Source organism: Rhinopithecus roxellana, chromosome 10 (genome assembly GCF_007565055.1).
Source record: "Rhinopithecus roxellana isolate Shanxi Qingling chromosome 10, ASM756505v1, whole genome shotgun sequence".
Lineage (NCBI taxonomy): Eukaryota > Metazoa > Chordata > Mammalia > Primates > Cercopithecidae > Rhinopithecus > Rhinopithecus roxellana.
This window is the reverse complement of record NC_044558.1, coordinates 71,558,970-71,579,165: the sequence shown is the minus strand read 5'-3', so window position 1 is coordinate 71,579,165 and position 20,196 is coordinate 71,558,970. Positions and strand designations below refer to the sequence as shown.

Below are 20,196 nucleotides of genomic sequence, written 5' to 3'. Positions count from 1 at the left end.
CTGTGGCTTAAAAAGATGTTAGAGAAAGTCTGTTTCGATTTGGATGATTATATTTAGAAATAAACTAAACAACAGAAACCTTGACACTGCCATTATTAGCTCTACTAGGGGTTTCCTTGTCAATAGCTGGTTGGCTCCTCTTAATTCTATTGCTAGTTTGCCTTTTTTTCAATAGTCAGGTGTTATCTTGCAACTATAACAAAACAAGCTATTTAAATTAACGTGAATGAGAACTGTGATGTATTGGAACAAAACAAGCACTTTTGGGGACTGACCTTGAGTTAATTCCTTGCACCAGCATTTTCATTTCCCAAAGTGTGTTCCAAGAACCCTAGTTAGGGAAACATTTCATGTCAGTATTTCTCAGTGTGCAGATCAACTGCATCTGAACTACCTGGGGTGTTAAAGTACAGGCTCCAAGGCTGCTTCTGAGGGGCTTGGTAATATGAATTTTCAACAGTTTCTCAGAGTGATTAATATGTACTTTGGCAAAAAGGGATCTAGTAAATTTCTGAATTACTTTTTTTAAAATTTTTTTGGTTTTTCCTCTTTTTTTGTTTTGTTTTGTTTCAACAAATGTGCACCACAATGTTTCAACAAGTAAGGCAAATCTATGAATGTGAAACCTGCAGTTGGCATTATACCACATTTAGAACCCAGGGTAGGTGAATCAGACAGAGGTGGTGGTCATTCTAATTAAACAATCAGGTAATTTCACGACGAGTTGATTTGCAGCATCAAAAGTCTCCACTTAAGGTTCTTTTTTCTTGATTATCAGAGGTCTCACGTTGACTCCAGTCTCTTCCTTGTGTTTTGTGTGAGACCCATCACAGAATGGGAAATTTTTGGACCTCCAGCAACGACAGTACACAGTTTTATCTCCCAAATCTTCCATGTCAAAAGCATGTACTATCTTGGAATTGTCTTTCTGGATGTGAAGGTTTATCATAGCTTTATTTCGATGATCTTGAACATAAAATCTTTTGTAAGCTAGATAACCCATTGCAGCTGTCCCAGCAGCAATGGTAACTGCTGTGATCCATTCAACTCATCTGCTGGAACCGGAAGTCAGACTCATGGCGCCGTCGCTTACAAGGCGTGTGCACTATGACACCGAGCACAAACGGGTTCGTGCGGCCAGCAAGAGTCAAGGTAGGTGCCAGCGGGGTACTAAGGGCACTGACTCCGTGCGGCTACCGCCGAATTACTTTCTTGACTTACAGACTACATTAACAAATTAAAGTATCTGAAAAGGATCTGAAAAGTCCTGTAGTAGAGACCTGTTTAACTTTTTTAAACCCAGGATTTTCTCAAATTGTTTGATTTTTCAGTTTCTTTTGTTTTTGTTGAGACAGAGTCTCACTCTTTTGCCCAGGCTGGAGTGGAGGGGTGCGATCTTGGCTCACTGCAACCTCTGCCTCCTGGTTTCAAGATATTCTCCTGTCTCAGCCTCCCAAGTAGCAGGGACTACAGGTGTGTGCCACCACACCTGGCTAATTTTTTGTATTTTTAGTAGAGACAGGGTTTCACCATGTTGGCCTGGCATCAAACTGGTCGCAAACTCCTGGCTTCAAGTGATACACCCACCTAGGCCTCCCAAAGTGCTGGGATTACCCATGTGAGCCCCACCACGCCCTGCCTCAAATTGTTTTTGATTACAGAGTTCTTTTTTGGGAGGAACATCTGTTAGTTGATCAAATACTATTGGGAAAAGTTACTCTATCTAATAGCATAATAATTGTAGATTGTCGTAATTGCTTGCTAGTTTGATACTGAATTACTGTAGTGTCTTGCTATAAGCATTAGACAGACATCTGAGTGTGAATCCTGAATTTTGTACTGTTGGTTCAGTTACCTAGCAGTTATGTTCTCTTAATCCTAAGAGAGATAGAGCGAAAGAGTGAGTTAATAGCAGAAACATAGCTAGAAAAATAAACAAGCATTTCTGATACTATCATATTTTATGAAGAGTGAGGTATGTGAATACTTCTGGCAATGTATTTTGCCCAGACATTCTACCTCCTGACTCTACACCTCCGGAGAAGAGATCTGGTTGCCATTTAACAATAGAGTATACAGAGGGAGGAGCAAGGAGCTCTTCCAGAAATGCCAATCGAGTAGAACAATGAGAAAGAAGTAAACACATTTGAGCAGGAAATAGGATGGAAGTGAAGTAATTCTTCACTCTGCAGCAGAAGTGGTGAAAGGCAACCCCAGTTTTTCTTCTCACCATTCTCCTATTAGGCACAAACAGCACAGAGCCAGGCAGTAAAGAAATGATAAGGGAGGACTGAACTTTAAGACCTTCTCTCTGGGTTTGGGACTGCCTTTTGCTTGGCTCTAGAACTAGAGGGATGAAGATGGGTCCCGAGTAAAGGAAGTAGGGCACAGATAAGCTGGAGGGAGAGAGAAGGAGACCTCTGGGTTTCCTTTCAAATTGTCTGGGTTTATTGACCAGGATAGAGAAGGAGAACAAATCCTGGGCTTGCTCTTCCCATCCCTGACCACACAAGGCATTTCATTTCTCCATGCGTTTGCATGCCTTGTCTCCTTTGTTTCTTCTTTTCTTTCCTTCCTTCCTTCCTTCCTTCCTCCCTCCCTCCCTCCCTCCCTCCCTCCCTCCCTTCCTTCCTTCCTTCCTTCCTTCCTTCCTTCCTTCCTTCCTTCCTTCCTTCCTTCCTTCTTTCCCCCCTCTCTCTTTCTTTCTTTCTCTCTTTCTCTCTCTCTTTCTTTCTTTCTTTGTCTCTCTCCTTTACCTAGGCTGGGGTACAGTGGCCTGAACACGGCTCATGGCAGTCTCGACTTCCGGGGCTCAAGCAATTCTTCTGCCTCAGCCTCCCAAGTAGCTGGAACCACAGGTGCACATCACCACTCCTGGCTTTTGTGTGTGTGTGTGTGTGTGTGTGTGTGTGTGTGTGTAGAGACAAGTCCTTGCCATCTTGCCCAGACTTGTCTGGAACTCCTGAGCTCAAACCATTCTCCTACCTTGGCCTCCCAAAGTACTGGGATTACAGGCGTTAGTCACTGTGTCCAATCCTGCCTCCTTTATTTCAAATGCCTTTACCTTGCTCTCTCCCACTATGTGCCCATGGAACTTTGCTGATTTTTCTAACTTAACCTCATAATATTATATTGATGGTATGCAGCAAGATTGGGAGCTTTTTGAAGGGCAGAGATAATGTCTTATTTATCTTGAATATCTTGTGCTAGGCTCAGCTTCTAGAATAAAACAGCTTTTCAGTTAATGTTTGTGGTAGCCAGGGAGATCAGAAATCTCAACAGGATGCCTCTAAATAATCTTTAGAGTACTCATGTAGAGTTCAGTGGTATAGAGCTTTAGAGCTGGAGGTTATCTATCTGTAGACCCTCCTTATTTTACAGATAGGGCAGTGATAGTTCACTCAAGAGGCAAGTGGTGACCTAGGACTCAAGCCTCCTACCTCTCAGTCCTATGTTCTTTTGACTCCCCCAAGGTGGTTTGTATAATTTAAAAAACCCCACAAAACTCGCACTACCCAATGCTGCATGACCCTTTATGAATTACAGTATAAAGCAACATTTCATTTAATATTTGCATCAGTGAAAAATGCAGAGATATTGAGCTAGAAAGTGATTTAAGGAGGATGTTCTGCCTCCACATAGAATTTGTTCCATTTCTGATTTTTTGCATCCTGTTGTGTGCCTTTCCAATTCTTGGCTTAGCTTGGAAGCTGCAGTTAAAAAATGCTGGGTGAGAAGCTATTCTCCTGGTACTTTCAACTTTATTGGAAAGAGAACGTCTCATAAATCACATAAAGGAACTGGGGCCTGTAGGATTGCTTAGTTGCCAAGTGAATTCTGATTGATTGCTTTGGAAAATATGTACATTTTCCAGGAGCTTATCTGAAATAAAATAAAGATTCATACTTTCTCAGACTGAGCTCCCACTCCACCAAATTTCAGTCATAGTCTGGTCATTTTAATCCGGTGAAAGGACAGTTAAATGAACAGTGTAAGCATTAGAAGTGTAGTAAAAAATGTGAACAGCAAAACACAAATGTTATTGCAAATGGGGAAAGCTTTGGAACAACAAAAATGCTCCTAACTAAACATAAAATTAGAACCAGATTCAGTTGTTATGGCTCGTGTTGACTTAAACTTCTGCCTAACAATAGCCAGCATATCAGAGTGGAGAAATTGTTGGGAAAATCATGTTATCAGATGCTATTATCAATCCCATATCAGGAAGCAGTGTGAATTAGGATTTCAGGAGAACTGAAATTGTGTGTCTCCACAGAGAGTGAAATTAAGTGGGAGGAAAACATTTGGATCTTAATCCTTTGAGGTCACAGAAACTGTTGAAAATCTATGAAAGCTGTGAACCTTCTCCCCATAAACATTCACATGCATATGAAAGCTTTCAGACCCATGGTGCCCACAGGGTGCTGGGAGCCTACGTTAAGTACCTCTTATTTAACTATTTTTCCTAGAATTTCTGGTTTCTATATGTGGTGGATCTGCCTGGCTGGCACCTGGAACTTCCAGCCCGTTCACACACATACACTCTAGGGCCAGGTTGTAGCAAAAAAAAAAAAAAAAAAAAAAAAAAAGGGACAGAACATCTGCTGTGAGGCTGATTCCGTTTTACTCAGGGTGAACAGAAGTGGCCTTAATCCCCTACAGATTTCCTTTACTTTGTTGTTGTGCAGAGGGATCATCTGGCAGAGATTTTAAATTTTCTCAGCATTTATTTATACTTTCATTTACAGTGTGTCTGAAAGGAAAATGCAAACTTTTAATTGGACTGACTTGGTAACTTGGTTTAGTGGTAGGCTGGGTTCAAAATTGCTCCATCCCCGTTTACCAGATGATTACAATTTACATGGGCAGCAAGTTCTGCTTTATCTTGGAGATAAACAGTTTAAGAGATTTTCTAGTCTTCATTCATTACCGTTTCATCTGAATTCATCTCTAGTGAACTAAAGAAGACTTCTTGTTGTATGATTAGCTTAGTGAACATGATGATGCTTTCCTGAACAGACATGGGAAAGGCAGGTGGATAATAATAGTCTACAGCACTTTTTGTTTATCCAGAAATCTGCCATCCCTAGGAGGTTGACATATAATCCCATACTTAATCTGTCATCCATACTTTATGTAATAATAATAATAATAATAATAATAATGATGATGATAATCATTTACACTTATATAGCTACTTTCATCTAGGGTATCTTAAAGCTTTACAAACACTAATTAATTCTCCTGGTCTCCCTGTGAACTAGGTAAGGCCCATTTTACAGGTGAGGCAATTGAGGCACAGAAAGGACGAATGGCTTTCTCAAGGCCCTTGGGTACTGAATGGCAGAGAGCTCTGTACTTCCAGTTGTCTAGAGCCAGCTGCATCTTCTGGGTGAGTGAGTGGGAGGGACAACACCAGAATAAGGTCCTCTAAGACTTAGTTACCTAAACCCAAGTAGTGCATAGAAGCTCTGGGAGAGTTTCCAAAGTATACGCTTTTTCATCCCCAGCACACACATGCACAGCCTGTGAGTGGTTGTTTTTGAGGTCTAAGCAGTAGAGGTGGAGTTAAAGTTGGCTGTCATATATCTTTGGATAGGAAGGAAAGGAAAGAACATGGGCAGAGAGTTGCATTTTAAGTAGATGTTGCTAAATGCATCAGCCTACTCTACACTGAATCACAGTAGTCTTGACTTTTGACTTGTTTTATTCTGTTCCACTATATGAACCATTTGATGTGTACATAACAAGGATGCAATGATTAAAGACTGTCTAGTATGCAATTGGCAAGGCACCTAATGGAAACTAGCTTCTCACTGTTTCCAGGCATTTTGGTTTCAGAGAATCCTTGAAATTCTCCCAAATGGGCGTTGCTAAATTCCAGGGAAAATGATGTTTAATGAGTGCTTCTCTCTCTCTTTAATTGCAAGAAGAAATAGACAAATGAGGGCTTATCAAATGTTAATATGCATACCAGTCACCTAGGGATCTGTTAAAATACAGATTGTTGCTCAGTAATTCTGGAGTGGGGCCCAAGATCATGCTTCCAGGTGATGTCCCTGCTAATGGTCCCTATAGCTTGCTCTGAATAGCAAGACCCTACACTACTGTTTACAATTCCGATGAGCTTATTCCCACAACATACTGCTCTGGAGGAGCTGAGATGGTGCCACTGCACTCCAGCCTGGGCAGCAAGAGTGAGACTCTGTCTCAAAAAAAAAAAAAAAAAAAAGTCTGGCACATGCTACAACTCCACAGATATTGATTCATTCTCTAGGCTCCCCACTTTACCCTGTCTGGTTACATTCTCTAACAAATACTTCAAAGTTTTCCCTCTATATCTGCTGTAATCAGTAACTATATTTTATCTATCTTGGCTTTTTCCTATTATTTTACCTCTAGATTCTTTCTTTTAAACATGTATAAGCCAACATCAAATGTTAATATGTCTCTCAATATCAAAATGCTTTTCTTAAACTAATTTCTTATCTTGTTAACTATTATAAACTTACCTCTGCCTTCCTGGGTTCTAATTTGATCTAGGTCATGCAACACAAGTGAGACTGTATGGTATTCATTTAGTAAACAAGTATTTATTAAGCACCTACTATGCCCTGGGTATATATACCACTGAGAATAAGATAGACATTTCTTGTGTATGTGTTGTTTTTGTTGCCTCTGTTTAACTGTTTGAGCCATAATGAAGTCTCTCTTTAATTCTCCATTTATTGATGAAGACTTTCTCTCATTTTCTTCTAGTTTCATTTTTGTCTCTTCCTCTTGCCCACACTTATCCTTTAGATCTTTTCCCTCTGAATCTATCAGACTGACTAGAAAATTCTTTCCTAAAAAGTCTTTACAAAACTCATTTTGTGTGAAATGGTTTTGATTTTTAATAAAAAGCAACAGTGAAAGTTAAGTATAGTATATGCATGGGAAAAAATGTCTGAAATAACACGTACCTCACTGTTAACACTGGAACTGGTGAGAGGAAACTTTCACCTTTATCTTTATGTACTTTGGCATTTTGGGGAAAAAAACTCTCCCCCTTACATTCAGCAGATTATATTCTGTAACACAGAAAAGAGAATGAGAAAAAAGTATGGACCACGCATGGTGACTCACGCCTGTAATCCTAGCACTTTGGGAGGCTGAGGTGGGCGGATCACCTAAGGTCAGGAGTTTGAGACCAGCCTGGCCAATATGGTGAAACCCCATTTCTACTAAAAAAAAGAAAAATACAAAAATTAGCCGGGTGAGGTGGTGGGCACCTGTAGTCCCAGCTACTCGGGAGGCTGAGGCAGGAGAATGGCGTAAACCCGGGAGGCAGAGCTTGCAGTGAGCCGATATTATACCACTGTACTCCAGCCTGGGCGACAGAGGGAGACTCCATTTAAAAAAAAAAAAAAAAAAAGTATGGATTGATGGACAGCAAAAGGAAGGATGAAGAAAAATGAAAATGAAACTTACAATCTTCAAATTTGCCCACATTCCCACCTGTAGTTTTATGTCTCAATTGCTGAGTCTGTTATGTAGGTTTCAAATCACTGGTTTGGAACCCTGTCTTCCTGGGATTACGCAGTGTCAAGAACACTGTTGGCATGAAAGCAATACTAATAGTAAAACAAGAGGAGGCATTTTTACAAGAGACAGCACTACCCAGATGGATTTTGATAAGGTTGGTATGTACCCCAAGAGGTCATAGTTAACCACATCAAAGAAGGAGTGGCTTGTTAAGCAAATGGACTTTATCTTGCCATCTGCCAAAAAATGTACCAAATGCTCTTAGTTTGTCAAAAAATATCTGCACTTTCGGAATCAAGTCTTCATAGCTTTGAACTGACGAATGCAATTGAAGAAATACTTTTATTACTTACACATTTGACCTCTCATTCTTTATTTGGCACCTTGCTTCTCTTATGTCCTCCTCGCTTGGACACATCATCTACAATTCATGTAAATGAGAAAGCACTGGGTCATGGCTTAATTGGGAACAGAGAGGAGTTATCTGACGAAAACAGAGCAGGAAGAATTTAATTTCCCTAGCTCATAGTCAATTTTCATCCTACCAGCTGGCATGCTGGAGTGAGTAGTTGTTAGAGAATTGAACGTAGGCAAATCTAACGTAGGCATAACTGCGTTAGAATTTAGGTAGGACTCAACCTGGTTTCTGATTAGAATCCTCTGGGGAGGTTTTTGCAGATTAAGCTTGATTTAATTGGTCAACTTTGGAATTAATAAAAACAACAACCAAACAAAACAACAAGCACAAAACACCTCTCCAGGTATCTCTAATGTGTAGCCAGGAGAGCTACTTCTGGGACTGAGCCAGCCTTGTACGAGGTCTTTGGACTACACAGCTTTTAATTAGAGACCACATGGTTCTCTTAAGGAATAATAGATACTCTTTAAATTTATTCTTTCCTGTGATTTTTGGTTTCAGGTACCTTTGAAAAATAATTATAGATGTAAATGAATAGATTTGAATGGCCCAAGAATGTACTGAACATTTACGATTTGTTTCAGCCTTGGTACTTTTACTTTACATATATAAAGCTCTAATATTATATTTCTCTGTAATTAATACTTAAGTCTTAAATATTATTTAATGAAGTAGTTCACCTTTATTTCTGCAATGATTATTAAATTATCAATCTTTTTCAAATGCAGAATAAAAATTTGCCTACCCTTGACTGTAAGTTTCTGGCTAGCACTGGAGTTTCTTTCACTGGAAGCATCTTCCTTAGATTCTTTGCCTGCCTCTTTTTGGTGGTGCCATACTAGTTAGATGTACCTCTACTGTTTCTTTTAGATTTAATAAAGGTATTGGAGGATATTCTTGATGTTTTGTGGTTTTTATTCTGTTTCTTCATTTCCAATATTACTTGGGGATATTTTTTGTCTATGCTGTTCCCTATTCTGCCCCTTTCTAGGGAGTTCTGGGCACAGCATTTTAGAATGTACAGAGGTAAACCAGAATGTGCCTCATCATGCATAATCCACATGCCAAAAGATCTGCAAACCATGTTGGGTGGTGAACATTTGAAGGAAATGAAGGCAATTGCCCAAAGAAATTATGATGTGAAATTATATGGTAAATGATAACTTCCTTAATATGTTTTCTTCCTTAATAAAATGAATTCTCCATATTAATTAAAGAAAACCCAGATCCTCCGAGCCCCTAACCCTGTTCCTTGATATGCAACTTCCTTTAGGTCAGGGATGATACTCATCATTCACCTGTTGCCACTTCCTCTGTTGTATTCATGATCGATAGGAGGACTAATTGATCAAAGCATTATTTCCTGCTTGAATCTGGATGTGGCTACAGGCAGCCACCACTAATTGATTGGTATTGGTGTTGAAGACGACATTATGTGTAATTCCTACCTTAAAGGTCTCTTGCTAATTAGTGCTGCCAGGAGGATAATTCTGCCCTTTAACACCAAGGGGGCTTCATGATCTATATTTAAATAAGTCTCCTGCAATACCCAGATAACAGCTGAGACAAGACTAGAATATTTATTAAGACTGTAATTAAGTCTAAGTCACTAACAAGGTGGAAATAGAATAATATAAAACTAGATAATCTTGTCCATTCTTCCCTAACCCATCCTTAGCCTGAGATCTTCTAGCAGGATACCTTTTTGTATATTTCCTGGTTTTTCTCCATGAGAAAGAGAGAATTTTAAACTCCTAATCCTTTGGAATAGTTCAGAATCCTCAGGACTTAAAAATTTAGATCCAAGAAAATGAAGTCCCAAGAGAGAGGAATTGTTCTATTTGTTGCTTTCTGAATTCTAGGTGAATTGCCTGATATTTCTGAAGACTGGCAACAGAATGTTCATGTGACATGACTTTAAGAGAGACCACACTTAACTACAATTCCACTATGACCTCAAATAGTCATAGAGCCACACTATTCAAGATTATAAACGTTGTCTTTAAATAATTGAATATTTGAAGGTGTTAGTTTATTGCATATTGCTTCCAAGGGTCAGCTAGATCAGTGGGTAGAAATCAGAGGGGGGCCAGACCTGAGTTTAACAGAAGGTTATGTTTTCTACTAATAAGACATGCCCTAATGTTATTAAGCTGCCTTATGTTTTAGTGCTCCTAGTCACTAGGAAGATTTAGACAGTCTGGATTGCCCTGTGCCAGAGATGAAGTTGAGTGGACTCCTTTAGTAGATGGAAAATTGAACTTAATCTCCCTTCCAGTGGAAGACTCTTTGATAAGTTAGGCATAGCTACCCTACACGGTACAACAGGAGTATTTGTAAGGAGGTAATCTGTAAACCATTTGAACTTTTCTATCCTAACGGTTGCTGGCCAATGCAGGACTGATTATAGGTAATGATGATGCATCTGTAACTTCTAAGTGGGAAGGTCTTTGAGTTGGATTGGAAAGACAAGGTGATGAAAAATAATTGTGATAATACATACTGTTCCAGGTTTTAAGTGAGTATAACATAGTTGTATTATAATATAAAATTGTACAACTTAAAAATACACATATATGCAATCTATAATTACAAGTTTATGTGTACAACATAATCAATTTCTAAAAGAATTTTTCACATAATTTTGATCTTAAAATTGTAAGATGGAATATTATGTAACTAACATAACACTGCTACAGAAAATATATAATGTTGTGGGGAAATATTCCCACACTACTGAGGAAAAGCAGATCATAAAAATAACATGAAGAATGATTCGATTCGACTTTTGATGGGGAAAAAACGTACACTTATGTTTTTAAATATAGATTAAAGGTGCTTTTAATTTTGTAAGAAAAAGGACTGGAAGGATGTACCCAAAAAAGTTTATAATGGATATTATAGGGGAGTAGAATTAAGGGTGACTTTTGTTTCTATTTTAAATGTTTTCTGAAATTTCCAAAGTTCTTAAAATAAGCAGACATTACCTTAGTGGTATCTTAGTTTTATATTTCTGCCATAACAAATCATTACAAAAATAGCTTAGAAACATGAATGTATTATCTTAGGGTTCTGCAGGTTAAGAGTCCAATGCAAATTTCACTGGGTTAAAATAAAGGTGTTCATTAGGTAAAATCAAGTGCTGCATTCCTTTCTGGAGGCATTATGGGTAAATCAATTTCCTCACCTTTTTCAGTTTGTAGAGGCTGACTGCATTTCTTGGCTCGTGGCCCCCTTCCTTCATCTTCAAAGGCTGCAAAGTTGCATCTCTCTGACCATTCTTTCATAGACGTATCTCCTCTGACGGGCTTCAACTAGAAAATGTTTTCTGCTTTTGGCATTCTCTTGATTAGTTTGAGTTTACCTAAATAATCTAAGATAACCTCCCCATCTCAAGGTCTGTATCCTTAATCACACTTGCAAAGTCCCTTTTGCCTAGTAAGGCAACACAGTCACAGGATTCGGGGATTATGACATGAATATTTTTGGTAGGGGAATGCATTGTTCTGCATACCACATGTGGTCAGGAAAAGAAAACATTTTGTAAAAATGTGTTGAATCCCTACTGAACTCATTCTTTCCAACAGAAACAAAGTCATACATGAGGCTATGCTCCAGGCTAGTCATCAGAGCCTCTGTGACCCATGATAGAGGGGACTTTACTTTTTCAGTGAACTTGTTCAAATGGTCCTGTTAGTGCTCTTACACATCAGTATCTGAAAGAAAGAACAATAACAAGTTCAAATGGTTTATAGATTACCTCTTTACGAATACACTTACGGTACTGTGTAGATGCACTATATATAACTTATCAAAGATTCTCCCTCTGAAAGGGAGATTTAGTTCAATTTTCCACCTAAGAAGGGAGTCCATTCAACTCCATCTCTGGCACAGGGCAATCCAGACTTTGTCTAAATCATCCCAGTGACTGGGAGCTCTCTATAACATAAGGCAGCTTACTAACATTAGGGCATGTCTTATTAGTAGAAAACATATCCTTCTGTTAAACTCATGTCCGGCTCCACTCTAATTTCTACCCACGGGTCTAGCTGACTGTATCAGGAGAATGTATTCAGAGTTCCCAAGTGGATGCCAGGAACATAACCCTCCCCCTTTTTTTCTCAGCCTCTGCTTTACTTTCTTCTTTCTCCCTTATACTTATTTTTGCCTCTCCCTTCTCCTCATATGTTCGGGAATACCGAGTGGAGATTCTGTTTTCAGTCCTTAGGTTGTGATTCCTGTGGCCTGTGGCATGAGTTCAAGTAGGATGGGGGTAGGAAGTAAGGAATAGCTGAGGAATTAGATGAGTTTGAGGGAAGGTAGCTGTGGGACCTCTTTTTTGGTGTCAGTCTCCGAGGGTATCCTGGGAGGCTCCCTTTTCTCTCCTTTAGTTTTCCCCGTGGCCCAAGTGATTGACTCACCTGCTTCTTTTTAGCTATCTCCACTAGTGTCACTGAAGGCTTCTGTTACATTAAAAGAAAATCCTTAGCCAAATTAAATTTAATGGAGTTTATTTGAGCAAAGAACGATTTGCCAATTGGGCAGCCTCCGGAGCCCAGGTAGGCTGACAGACTCCAGTGCGCAGCCACGTGGTGGAAGATTTATGGATGGAAAAAGGTAAGTGACATATAGAAAATGGAAATGAGGTACAGAAACAGCCAGATTGGTTACAGCTTGGCATTTGCCTTATTTAAACAAGGTTTGAACAGTTGGCTTCCTTTGATTGGTCAAAACTTGTTGATTGGCACAAGAGGAGGCTATAGTCTGTTGACACACCCAGTTAAGTTACAATTCACTATGTACAGAGAAACCTTTACGCAGAACTTAAAATATGTAGGGAGGCACCTTTAGGCTAAACTAAACTTAACAGTTCTTACTTGCTCACTGTGGAACAAAACAGTTGTTCATACAAGCCAGAGCCCTTCTGGAGTTTTCTGAGGGCTTTTCTATCCAGCAACTGGGGACAGAAAGCTCTCACATGCTTCCTTCTACTTATCTTGTATTTGGGTTATGTAGTCCCCAGGTGCTAGGGAAGGAGCGTTGCACAGAAAGGGCTGCCTCAGAAGCTGGGGCATGGGGAAAGGCCGGTGAGAGGCTCTGCTGTCCGGCCAGGCAGCGGCAAGTGTGAAGGAGAAAGTCTGCTTTCCCTCTGTGGGGTGAGCTTTCCTCCAGCCTAGGCCAGCAGAGTCCCAGTCCCAGGTGGGTGGATCCCAATCCACAGAGCAAGTCTGTCTCCTTACAATGTTCGAAAGATGGCGAGTGTATTGTTTTCTCATGTTCTGAGCTTGCTCTGTAGTTAGTTGAGGAAGTGTCTGGAGAAGGCTTTTCGAGGACAAGCCTCAAGTTGTCCTCTTTTTTTGGTATTTAGGGGGAACATTGCCCCTGACTAGGAACTAGGGCTTGCCTCCTGATGTTTGTAAGCCAGAAATAAAATCCTAAACCCCTCAACTGACTGAACTGAACAGACCCCCCTCTTGGCCGAGGGGACCCTGGAGAAACCCCAAAAACGAAATTCCCGGCCATGACAAGAAGGGAGGCTGGACACACCTTGTTGTACTCTTTTGGGGTTTAGGTTAAAATAGAGATCATAAGACTGACAAAACAGAATCTTTGTGGCAATGGGATACCAAATTACAAAGAAGACCTAAGGCCATGCAAGGCAGGGGTTAAGTTACATCCTACAAACCATAAAATCTGCCCTCCCCCTTGTTTTTGAGGCAGAGTCTCCCTTTGTCACTCAAGCTGGAGTGCAATGGTGTGATGACAGCTCACTACAGCCTTGACTGCCTAGGCTCCAGGGATCCTCCTGAGTAGCTGTGACTACAGGTGTGCACCACCTTGCCAGGCTAATTTTATATTTTTTGTGAAGTCAGGGTTTTGCCATGTTGCCCAGGCTGGTCTCAAACTCCTGAGCTCAAGTGATCTGCCCACCTCGGCCTCCCAAAGTGCTGGGATTACAGGCGTGAGCCACCACACCTGGCTTTGTATTGATTTATTAATTGGTCTATAATTCCCATCTCCCTAATCTATATAAAAACAAACTATAACCCGACCACTTTGGGCACACTTTCTCAGGACCTCTTCAGACTGTTCCCTGGGCCATGGTCACTCATACTGGTTCACAGTAAACCTCTTTAAAATATTTTAAAGTTTGGTTTTTCCATTAACATGATGACGAGGAGGATGACAAGTAGCTGCCACGTGCGAGTGCTTACCATGTTTTAGACTGTGCCGAGTGCCTGCCTGAATCTAGTTATATCTCCATGATGATAGTATGACATAAGAACTATTTTATTATTATGTGTCAGTGATTTTAAAAGAACACAGAAAATATGTAAAGCTATACACTAAGTTAATGATATATGTAAGCCATGCAAAAATTATCGAGAATAAAATACCCTGAATAAAGCACTGAAGTCATAGAAAGGGCTTAGCTATGATTGTGCTAAGCCTTGGAGAAACAGGTGGAATAAAATCTAGAGTCCTCTCTCCCTCTTTCCCCCCATTTACTCTCTTTGGATGGACCACACTGCAGCCACTCTGGTGCTCTGTCTACCCCTAAAACACACCCAGCCTGTTAGAGGCTAAATAGTGCCCTTTTCAGCCTCCTAAAGTCATATGCCCAAGTCCTAAGCCCCAGTACCTCATAATGTGACTGTATTTGCAAATGTGGTCTCTACAGAGACGATTAATGTAAAATGAGGTCATTGGGGTGGGCCCTAATCCAATATGACATATACTCAATATGACCGTGATATTATGATGTACGTATTTTGGGTTTTGTCCATGATTCTAGGTTCTCAGCTCCTGTAAGCCTTGCTAATTCCTAAGTGACTAGAGCAATAAGAATATCTTTTGTTAAATTTTTTGGCCTTTTGTCCTGGGTTCTTGAAACACCCTGGGAACAGCTTCAGAGCAGTGAAGGAGAAAGATTTTTTTTGTTATTTATAACAAAGCCTTTTCAACCACATCTGAGCTGGTGTGAATGAGGTGATTTTTGGAAACTCAGGGTGGGCAAATGATGGGGCGTTCATTGCCAGGGGAGAACCAGCCATGTGGTCAGCCCCACACTCCAACCACCCAACCACCCAACCACCAGGGAGGGGAGAGAGGCTCAGGGTTAAGCTGATTACCAATGGCTGATTGATTTAATTAGTCATATCTATGTAACAAAGCTTTCGTTAAAACCCCAAAAGAACTGGCTTGGAAGAGCTTGTGGATAGCTGAGCATGCGAGAGTTTCCAGGAAGATAAACAAGAACACATCCACGAGATGGGAGGGTGGCGCACCCCAACTCCACCTGGACAGAAGCTCCTGGGCTCATGACCCTTCCAGATCTTGCCCTGTGCCTCTCTTCATCTGACTGTTTGTTTGTATCCTTTAAAATATCCTGTGTAATAAACCAAGTAAGTGTTTCCCTGAGTTCTGTGACCTGCTCTAGCAGCTCGTGGGAGCCCTGATTTATACTTGGTGAGCCAGAAGCATGGGCAAAATAACGTGGGGCTTGCAATTGTCGTCAGAAGTGGAGGGCAGTCTTGTGCGACTGAGTCCTCAACCTTTGTGATCTGATGTCTCCAGGTAGATATTGTCAGAATTGAGTTGAATTAGAGAACACCCCGCTGTTGTCCTCTGCACAATCACTTGTTTGCCGATGGGAGAAATCCCCACACATCTGGTGTCACAAGCATGTTGTGAGAGTATAGAGGAAAATGGTTTGCTTTTCTACCCATAGACACATACAGAGGGAAAATGAGGTGAAGACACAAGGAAAAGACAACCATCTATGAGCCAAGGAGAGAGGCCTTAAAAGAAATCAACCTTGCCATCTTGATCTTGGACTTCAAGCCTCCAGAACGGTGAGAAGATAAATTCTGTTGTTTAAGTCGCCTGTCTGTGGTGTTTGTTATAGTAGCCCTAGCAAAATAATACAAAGCCTTTTTCTTTGTGCTCTGCATTTTCTGGTTGGAAATCTTTGTTCCCACGTTCATTTCAAATATTCCGCCCTCACAGAGGCTGTCCCCACCAGTCAACTAAAATTATTGCCCCCACTCCCAACAGTCAGCCTCTTACCAGCAACCCCTAGCACAGGAGTCTGTTCTGTATTTTTTATACTTCTACTAGCACCTGATATTATTTACTTGTGTTACTGTTTATTTTCTCTTCCCTGATCCCTTCTAGAATGTAAGTGCCTTAAAGGTAGTCTCGAGTTCATTTTTATGAAATGAAGTTCTGTCAGTTCAGAGCCAGGGTCTGGTGATTTAAAAAAAAAAAAAAAAAAGAGGAAATAACCTTTGATAGAAGGAATACTTCTGATCCCCCCAAGCCACTGTGCAAGGTCCATGAAGTTTTGGTATCTGCTATGGGCAATCATAGACCATCATCAGTCTTTCATTATTCTCTTGCTCCAAGTTCAGGTTTTTAAAACATTCATTTTCATTAAATCATTTGCTTTTTATAGGAGGCTTGGCTTTCCTCCAATATGCCATGCAAATGCTGGTCTGTTATACTTACATTAAATTAAGCCTAAAGCTGCCTCCTTACATGTTTTAAGTTCGGTCTAAAAGTTTATCTATATGTAGTGAACTGTAACCTAACTGGATGCGTCTAAAGACTGTAACCTACTCTTGCACCAATTACTGAGTTTTGGCCAATCTAAGGTGACCAACTGTTTAAACCGTGTTCAAATAAGGCACATGCTGAGATGTAACCAATCCAGTGATTTCGGTACCTTACTTCCATCTTCCATACCTCTTTTTCTTTTTTCTGTCAACAAATCCTTTGTGACCACATGTGGGAGTTGCTCTGAACCTATTCTGGTTTGGGGGCTGCCTGACTGGTGAATTGTTCCTTGCTCAATTGAATTGTTAAGTTGTTTGTCGTAAGTTCTTCTTTTAACACCTGTGAGCAACAATGGCTGCATCTTAAGTGAGGCCCCCTCACCCTAGTCTGTACTTCTGCATGCTCTCCTGCATTTGTGTGTGCTTTGGCTTGTGTGTTCTCCTTAAGGAGTCAACATTCTGCATATCGTAGTACTGGGAGGAGAGTATTAAACCAGCTCTGGCAGGAAAAGCAACTCTTCTTGGAGATAGAACTGAAAATAGATTTCCCCATTGGGCAGAAATACAGATGCATGAAATCTCTTGTGCATCCTATTTGATACTCCTGGCAGCAATAGTTCTGGGATCTTATTATTTGAATGCTTGTTGCCCATTGTGATGAGGAATACATATCCATACATGAATGTACATACATACAGTAGAATATTAGAAATGGCAGAAATTTCATTTATTGTATAATGAAACCCAATCTTTCCAGTCATTTACTAGTCAGGAGAGCTGGTCTCACAATTTCATATGGAAATATTATATTTGAAGATATATGATCTTCATAATTTTGTTTCAGATATGGATGAAAAGCAATCTGAGAGCTACCAGATTAAATAAAGAACCGTAATAATCTTTTTTATTCCTGGGAAGAGAAATGAGGCTGACTTGAAAAAGAACAGATCAACTTGTTAATGTTTGAAAAAATATCTCATTAGAAGTAAACACAATTTCATGAAAATTCCAGTGGTGTTTAATTTAGCTAATATTATTACTGCCTCATGGAAACTGTAACACGCAGCTGTGTGATGGGTTGCTTTTCACACTGATTTGTGTCACAGGATTTTTCAACTTCTGAAACTACCTTTTTTTTTTTTTTGGCTAAAAGGAAGTTGAAGGAAGAAAAAGGACAAAATATTGACTATACAGATGAAAGCTTAAAATGAAAACAACCCAAACCAAACTCAAAACACACTGAGGGTACCAATTTGCTCTTTAGAATTTTTCTGGGATTAGTGTTGCTTTAAAACTATAGAGTGAACCAGGAGCCGTTCTTCTCTGTGACTCATAGTTTCAGATTGACAGCTGTCATTTCTCTTTAGCAGGTAAAGAGGCATTTCCTTTTTTTAGTTGTCATCTGCTAAGGGAGTTTAGTGAGCACTGGAGAACCAGGTCAGGGTGAGCACACAGACTGCTGTAATGGCACAAAATCAAACCCCGCTTTTGGACTTGGGTCTAACGGCAAAGGCAAGATTGAACATTGGAGCACTGATTAAAGTCAAACCTCCCAGTTTCAAGAGGTTTATTCATTTTTTAAAAGGCCTATTAGTAACTGAATGAGTTTACAGTTTTGAGTAACTGTATGTATGGTCTATAGTAAACAACCTGAACAGCTGTTCTAAATGAGTTCTTTATATTCAGTCTCTAGAAACTTGTAATTACATTTGAGGCAGGACATGTGATACCAGAAGATATAAAGCTATTTAGCCCCAACTGCCACTTGAATTCAGGGAAGGCAGTTCAGTAAGATCAGTGGAACACACAAGAAAATCACTGCCATTAATCATCTCTTAAAGTAGAACTGAAGAAAGCTTTTCTTTAAAAACAAATAGATTTACTCTTTTTTCATTAGTCCTGGGCTTTAAAAATAAATTGTGATGAGGTTGCATTTTCAGCAGCAATTGATCTTTTCTGTCTTACATTTTCTATCTTGCTAGGTGATGTTAGGAAATTATAGGCATAAATACTGTTATAGAATTTCTCTTTAAAAAGTGGAGGCTCAAGAAGAAAGTTAAGAAACACTCTGATTTTCACCACCCGTGAAATCAAGTGTGGGTCGCTCCAAGAATTTCTCTCCATCTTTAGCTACAAGAATATGCTCTAGGAGAACACATGTATGCCCAATGAAATGGGTTAGATATTTGAATATGAACAATCTTTAAATAAACAGGCCATGTTTTAAATGTTACTTATGTTAGCAAAAATTGACAGATTTGAAACTGCTGTTTCCAGGTAGATTGACCAAAATCTAACAGTTACTAGTAGTTTTACCAACCTGCAAAATCTTTATCGAGTTTTTGACTCTTTCCATCATGAATTCATTCATTTCTGAAAAAAGTTACTTACTGAGCCTCATTTGGTTCTACAACTAGTAACAGTGAGCTTTAGGAGTTTGAAGTTTTTTGTTCATTTTTAGCAATATATATTCAATTTATCTTAATATTCTTGGGATCTGTCTTCTGATTCTTTAGATTAGAAATAGTTCCAACCTAATTTCTTTTCCTTTTCTTTTTTTTTTTTTTTTTTTGAGACGGAGTTTCACTCTGTGGCCCAGTCTACAGTGCAGTGGTATACTCTCAGTTCACTGCAACCTCCACCTCCCAGGTCCAAGGAATTCTCCTGCCTCAGCCTCCTGAGTAGCTGGGATTACAGTTGTGTGCCACCACACCCGGCTAATTTTGGTATTTTTAATAGAGATAGGGTTTCACCATGTTGGCCAGGCTGGTCTCAAACTCCTGACCTCAAGTGATCCACCCACCTCAGTGTCCCAAAGTACTGGGATTGCCACCGCACCTGGTAGTTCTAACCTAATTTCTTTCTGACCTTGGCTCTCTTGGGCCATGCCAATTACACGTCAAGTCAACCCTTCCTTTAAAAGTGTGGGACACCGGTTGGCATGAACCAGAGCTGGAGAGCCACATGAAGGCAGTGTGTGCTGCCCACATGGTACACAGCCACACGCTGTTCTCCAAGACACACCTCATTAGCTTGTTTCTGATGTGGTACGTCATTCTCCTCTATTTTCTCCGATTTCATACTTTTGTACTTTTAATCATTCTTTAAGACCCAGCTCAAATCATTTTTCTTCGTTAAAGCTGTATTAATCTACTTTCTTCATTCTCCTATACAATTTCCATTTATTTGTATTTTTCTTTCAGTGCACGCCTAGAAGTGGTTACATCTATGGTAGTCAGATTATGTTCCTCTTGTGTTCCTATAGATCAAAAGTTCTTTGGCAATAACATTGTTTCTCATTTTCTAATAGCCCCCACTGTCTTTCACTGTCTTTCAAATGGAAGGTGCCTGATAAATATTTGTTGACAAAGTTGGGAGGAATTGGATATAATATTGATGATATATATCTGGCATATGGATTTTATTTTTGCTTTTATTTTTTCATCCATTCCTGAAAGTAGTGAAAAGAAAAAAAAAAAAAGACAAAAAAGACCATATCAGGACTACATTTACAGTCAAAGAGTTCTTGAATTAGAATGAAACAACTGAGGTGAGAATTTAGCTCTTTATGTTAAATTTGTGGCACTAATTTTCCCAGTGGCAGTTGGGGAAGTCACCAACACAGACATAACGTCATTGCAAACCAGGAGGCCAAGCATAGCTGTGGGAAAGAAAGCCATGTTCAAAAGGAAATAT

The 20,196-nt window shown here is 39.8% G+C and overlaps 1 pseudogene; it reads right to left on the bottom strand.

The window, feature by feature from the left end:
• Nucleotides 1-751: 751 nt before the first annotated feature.
• LOC115900048 lies at nucleotides 752-1,078 on the bottom strand (annotated as a pseudogene).
• Between the last annotated feature and the right edge of the window lie 19,118 nt (nucleotides 1,079-20,196).